This window comes from Mustelus asterias, unplaced genomic scaffold, assembly GCF_964213995.1.
Source record: "Mustelus asterias unplaced genomic scaffold, sMusAst1.hap1.1 HAP1_SCAFFOLD_124, whole genome shotgun sequence".
In the NCBI taxonomy this organism is placed as follows: Eukaryota; Metazoa; Chordata; class Chondrichthyes; order Carcharhiniformes; family Triakidae; genus Mustelus; species Mustelus asterias.
In genome coordinates, this window is record NW_027590162.1 from 42,840 (window position 1) to 49,858 (window position 7,019).

At 44.3% G+C, this 7,019-nt stretch overlaps 1 non-coding gene across 1 annotated transcript; it reads left to right on the forward strand.

Annotated features, from left to right (window-relative positions):
* The first annotated feature begins 610 nt into the window (after nt 1-610).
* Nucleotides 611-682, forward strand: trnam-cau (transfer RNA methionine (anticodon CAU)). Its single transcript has one exon. It is a non-coding gene; the product is annotated as a tRNA-Met (tRNA).
* Nucleotides 683-7,019: the final 6,337 nt, after the last annotated feature.

Consider the following 7,019-nt stretch of genomic DNA (forward strand, 5'->3'; position numbering starts at 1 on the left):
AACATCTCCCATCAGTCCAGAAGCATGATTCAGATCCAATCCTGAACGAGAATCCCAAACCTAAATAAAGTAAACTAGGAAGTTATGAGAGGTGAGTTTGCTAAAATAGATTACGGATCAATAGATTCATAAAATGGCATAACGGTCGATAGGAAATGGCTAATATTTAATGTTTAATATTTAAGGCATAGTTGTATGTAATGAAAGAGTTATACATTCCTTTCTGGCACGTAAACATAACTGGAAAGTGGCCCAATCATGGCTTACAAAATAATTAAATAGTATTGGATCCAAAGAAGAATATGAGATTATAAAAGCGTGGAGCATCAGTCGGCCATTTGTCACCTCGAGCCTGCACCGCCATTCAACAAGATCATGGCTGATCTCTTCATGAACACTTTGCACAAATGATCAGTCGGTCCATTCTCCTTTGTCTGTGCCTCCTGTCAGTCTCTTGCTGCTTTTATGTGTGTTCCATTCTTGGTGTGTTAAGCATGGAATTGTGCCGCCAGGCGGAGCTGCCTCATTTTCTGACATTAAACAGCAATGCAACAGTGACATTTTGTCCTACTACAGCTCAACAATAATAAGCAGGAAGCTGTTAGCTTATAGCAGAGTGGCGCAGCGGAAGCGTGCTGGGCCCATAACCCAGAGGTCGATGGATCGAAACCATTCTCTGCTATTCACTTTTTCAGGAGCAATTTGAAAAAAAACATATTTTGCAGTTCCCCACAAGTGTCTCTTCTATTTCTTTGCAGGAAACAGTTATTTTCATCAACTCTCGCTTGCAATAAACAATTTGATCTGCAACAAGCTCACTGCTGTAAATGCTACATGATGTGGAGGTGCCGGCGTTGGACTGGAGTAAACACAGTAAGAAGTTTAACAACACCAGGTTAAAGTCCAACAGGTTTATTTGGTAGCAAAAGCCACACAAGCTATGAGCAGAAACTGATAGCCAAGTTCCGCACACACGAGGACGGCCTCAACCGGGATATTGGGTTCATGGCACACTATTTGTAACCCCCACAGAGTTTCACTGGCTGTCTTGTCTGGAGACTATACACATCTTTTTAGCCTGTCTTGATGCTCTCTCCACTCATGCTGTTTTGTTTCTTAAAGACTTGATTCGTTGTAAGTATTCGCATTCCAACCATTATTCATGTAAATTGAGTTTGTGTCTTTATATGCTCTGTTTGTGAACAGAATTCCCACTCACCTGAAGAAGGGGCTTGCAGCTCCGAAAGCTTGTGTGGCATTTGCTACCAAATAAACCTGTTGGACTTTAACCTGATGTTGTTAAACTTCTTACTGTAAATGCTACAAACAGCTTTCCCACTTTCCTCAGGGCCGTTCTGACAGTCAAATGACCTTTAAATCAGAGAATCCCTACAGTGCTGAAGGAGACCATTTGGCCCATTGAAACTGCACTGACTCTCCGACAGAGCATCCCATCCATGTCCTATAGCCAGAGCCCCACGCACCCACCCCGCTAATCTACCTAACCTTCACTTTTTAACCACACAAAGGGCAATCTAGAATGACCAATCCACCCAACCTGCACATCTTTGGACTGTGGAAGGAAGCCGGAGTACCCGGTTTCCAGATGTAACTTGCCTGGGTGAATGTCGCTCCAACAACACTAGACGTTTGACACTATCCAGTACAAAGCATCTGACTTAATTCATTTCCCATCCACAAAGAGTCACTCCCTGCACCATAAGTTGAAGTTAAAGAGTATTTATTAGTCACAATAAGGCTTACGTTACCATTGACAGACAGGGTCAGCAGTGCACACCATCTACAAGATGCATTGCCAGAATTCACAAAGGTATATTTGACAGAACTTTCCAAACCCACCATGACTACAGCCGAGAAGGAAAAGGAAAAGCAGATGCATCAGAACAACATCACCTGGAAATCTTCCTCCAAGCCACTCATCATCAGGGCTTGGAAATATATCGCCATTCCTTCAGTGTCAGTAGGTCAGAGTCCAGGAACTTCCCACTCTCCAACATCCCCCCCCAAAAAAAGAAAACGCACTGTGGGTGTACCTATATGGCATTGGCAGCAGCAGTTGAAGATTGCAGTTCAGCACCGCCTCCCCCAGGCGAATTATGGGTGGCAATAAATCCTGGCCGAGCCACTGATGCCCTCATCCCATGAATGGATAAAGTAAAAAAAAACAACTGATCAAAAAGGTTCCTCCTCACCTCTGCCTTAAAGGAGAGGTCACATCTTTCAAAAAAAAACTCTGCTCTTCTGGTCACATTTTCAGTGTAATTCTGAGCACAATCAGGATTATTTCAAAGAACAAAGAACAAAGAACAGTACAGCACAGGAAACAGGCCCTTCGGCCCTCCAAGCCTGTGCCGCTCCTTGGTCCAACTGGACCAATCATTTGTATCCCTCCATTCCCAGGCTGCTCATGTGACTATCCAGGTAAGTCTTAAACGATGTCAGCGTGCCTGCCTCCACCACCCTACTTGGCAGCGCATTCCAGGCCCCCACCACTCTCTGTGTAAAAAACGTCCCTCTGATATCTGAGTTATACTTCGCCCCTCTCACCTTGAGCCCGTGATCTCTCGTGATCGTCACCTCCGACCTGGGAAAAAGCTTCCCACTGTTCACCCTATCTATACCCTTCATAATGTTGTACACCTCTATCAGATCTCCCCTCATTCTCCGTCTTTCCAAGGAGAACAACCCCAGTCTACTCAATCTCTCCTCATAGCTAAGACCCTCCATACCAGGCAACATCCTGGTAAACCTTCTCTGCACTCTCTCTAACGCCTCCACCTCCTTCTGGCAGTGCGGCGACCAGAACTGGACGCAGTACTCCAAATGTAGCCTAACCAGCGTTCTATACAGCTACATCATCAGACTCCAGCTTTTATACTCTATACCCCGTCCGATAAAGGCAAGCATACCATATGCCTTCTTCACCGCCTTCTCCACCTGTGTTGCCACCTTCAAGGACTTGTGGACTTGCACACCTAGGTCCCTCTGTGTTTCTATACTCCTGATGACTCTGCCATTTATTGTATAACTCCTCCCTACATTATTTCTTCCAAAATGCATCACTTCGCATTTATCCGGATTAAACTCCATCTGCCACCTCTCCGCCCAATTTTCCAGCCTATCTATATCCTGCTGTATTGCCCGACATGCTCTTCGCTATCCGCAAGTCCAGCCATCTTCGTGTCATCCGCAAACTTGCTGATTACACCAGTTACACCTTCTTCCAAATCATTTATATATATCACAAATAGCAGAGGTCCCAGTACAGAGCCCTGCGGAACACCACTGGTCACAGACCTCCAGCCGGAAAAAGACCCTTCGACCACTACCCTCTGTCTCCTATGGCCAAGCCAGTTCTCCACCCATCTCGCCACTTCTCCTTGTATCCCATGAGCCATAACCTTCTTAACCAACCTGCCATGTGGGACTTTGTCAAATGCCTTACTGAAATCCATATAGACGACATCCATGGCCCTTCCTTCATCAACCGTTTTTGTCACTTCCTCAAAAAACTCCACCAAATTTGTAAGGCACGACCTCCCTCTTACAAAACCATGCTGTCTGTCACTAATGAGATTGTTCCGTTCTAAATGCACATACATCCTGTCTCTAAGAATCCTCTCCAACAACGTCCCTCCCATGGACGTCAAGCTCACCGGCCTATAATTTCCTGGGTTATCCCTGCTACCCTTCTTAAACAACGGGACCACATTCGCTATCCTCCAATCCTCAGGGACCTCACCCGTGTCCAAAGAAGCGACAAAGATTTCCGTCAGAGGCCCAGCAATTTCATCTCTCATCTCCCTGAGAAGTCGAGGATAGATGCCATCAGGCCCTGGGGCTTTGTCAGTTTTAATGTTCCCTAAAAAACCTAACACTTCCTCTCTTTTAATGGAGATTTTCTCTAACGGGTCAACACCTCCCTCCGAGACACTCCCGGTTAACACGCCCCTCTCCTTCGTGAATACCGATGCAAAGTATTCATTTAGGATCTCCCCTATTCCCTTGGGTTCTAAGCATAATTCCCCTCCTTTGTTCCTGAGAGGTCCGATTTTCACCCTGACAACTCTTTTGTTCCTAACGTATGAATAGAATGCCTTAGGATTCTCCTTAATCCTGCCTGCCAAGAACATCTCGTGACCTCTTTTTGCCCTTCTAACTCCCCGTTTGAGTTCTTTCCTACTCTCTCTGTATTCCTCCAGAGCTCCATCTGTTTTCAATTGCCTGTACTTAACGTACGCCTCCCTTTTCATTTTAATCAGATCCTCAATTTCCCTGGTTATCCACGGCTCTCGAATCCTACCTTTCCTATCTTTCCTTTTTACAGGCACATGCCTATCCTGCAGCCTTATCAATAGTTCCTTAAAAGACTCCCACATGCCAGATGCGGACTTACCCTCGAACATCCTCTCCCAATCAACATCCACCAATTCCTGCCTAATCCGGCTATAGTCAGCCTTCCCCCAATTTAGCACCCTGCCCGTAGGACAGCACTCATCCTTGTCCATTACTATCCTAAAGTTAACAGAGTTGTGGTCACTATTTGCCACATGTTCCCCGACCGAAACTTTGACGACCTGACCGGGCTCATTTCCCAGAACTAGGTCCAGTATAGCCCCCTCTCTAGTCGGGCTATCTACATACTGTTCCAAAGAACCTTCCAGTACGCATTTTACAAATTCCTCGCCGTCCGGACCCCCTGCTCTAAGCACTTTCCAGTCTGTGCCAGGGAAATTAAAGTCCCCCACTACAACAACCCTATTTTTTCCGCACCTATCCAGAATCTCCTGACATATCCTTTCCTCCACTTCCCGTGGGCTGTTGGGTGGTCTGTAGTACAACCCCAGCATAGTGACTGCACCCTTCCTGTTTCTGAGTTCCACCCACAGCGACTCAGTACATGACCCCTCTAAGTTGTCTACCCTCTGCACCACGGTAATATGCTCCTTAACTAATATCGCTACTCCCCCACCTTTTTTAGCCCCTCCTCTGTCTCGCCTAAAAACACTTATACCCCGGAATATTCAGCTGCCAGTCCTGTCCTTCTTTTAACCAAGTTTCCGTCACCGCAACCACATCCAAATTCCGCATAAGCATTAAGGCCCTAAGTTCGTCTGTTTTACCCGTTATGCTCCTCGGATTGAAGCAGATGCACTCCACTTTCGTATGTGTTGCCCCATTGCAGAATCACATTGTGCAGCAGCGATCAAAAGAGAAAATGCTGGAGAATCTCAGCAGGTCTGGCAGCATCTGTATGGAGAGAAAAGAGCTGACGTTTCAATTCCAGACGACCCTTTGTCGAAGACCTTTGTCATCTTACAGATGCTGCCAGACCTGCTGAGATTTTCCAGAATTTTCTCTTTTGATTTCAGATTCCAGCATCCACAGTCATTTGCTTTTATTTGTGCAGTAGCAACCTGCCTGGTGATGTGTATGGTAGGATTTGTCGTCATGATCCACCATATCCCCGTAGGTATGGGCTGCCCAAGACACACAATCAGTGTTGGAATCAATTCACATGTTTCAGTCTCTGGTTCCATTCTGTATCTGAATTTGTCTGGTGTTATTTCTGAAGGTGCCAGTTATATATATCTGGCAGACACTTATAAAGTGTGTGAGTGTCGGATCATTCTAGACCTGTCAATGGCCTCTATATCTGTGAGCATTTTATATAAGTGTGGCAAATATCAGTAATTTTAAATCCCCTGCTGCTGTTTATGGAACATATGCTTTAATTCCCCTGGTACTGTTTGCAGAACATCAGCTTCATGCTGTTCCTGTCAGTGGAATTAATCATGTATGTAAATCTATGGTGCTGTTTAAAATTGTGTGTCTCATTTGGGATTTTTCCCTCACGTCTCTCTCTATCTAATCTTCCATTTGTTTCCGTTACTCTGTGTGAGCCTTTGGTTGTTTCCAAATCACTCAGTGATACAATTGGTGTGTGTGTGATTGATTTCATATCACTCAGACTCAGCTCCTGTGAGTGAGTGCAGTAAACAGCCTGTACTTTTCAGCTGTTGATGCTGAACATGTGATTCAGAACTATTCTCTTATTTATCAGTCTTTGGTATTCAGTGTGAACATGGGACTAATTAAATAACCTTCAATCTTTGGGACAAGTTATCTATTTGGATTAATTCCAAATAACTTTCCAACACAGAAATAGGCCACTGATGCAGTCGGTTTGAAGCAAATAATGTGAGTGAGTTTCGGCCCAGCAATAAATCTCTGATACTGTGAACACAATTGTGAAAGATAATGTATCCTTCAATCTGATACTGGATTGCTATGCAAGTTTCACTCAGATTGTTCACATTGATTTGATCTGTGACAGTCTGATTCTGAGTAAGAATTTTGACATGAGTGTAAAATGGAGCTCAGTCTGGAATTGGTACAGTGTCTTCCATCCGGCTCAGTGTGAGTGAGGATTAGTTTATAATTTATGGTTCAGTTCATAGTCATCAAACTGATATTGTAACTTTTAGTTTCATAATCTGGGTGAGTTTTCAACTGGAACCTGAGTTTGTATCTCAGGTCATACTCGCTTTCAGAATATCTCAATCTGAGATTGTCCTTCAGATTTGTATCTAATGTATTTGTGAGAACTCACCATGGCGATTAGTACTGCCAGTTCCAAACCCCTGATGTGGGTGATATGACTGGTATTTAACTGGAATCTCAAAGTACATTATTAAGGTTAATTGTGTAACATTTACCCAAAAAACCATTTTACGGTTTTATCAGATACTTAATTTGGAGCTCAGGCTGCTCTATTGTGGGATTGACACAGTGATGATCTGATAATGGTTTGGACTGGGATTTATGGATCACCCTTTCAGCGGTATTGAGATTTATTTGATTTCTTATTGTGACAAGAAATAATTACTATGCTGTGAAAACTCTGGTTTCTTGCGCACTCTACAGACCGAGCATACCGTTCGCAGAGTATATAGGGGAGAAGGAAAGGGTGCAGAACGTAGTGTTAAAAATCCTTC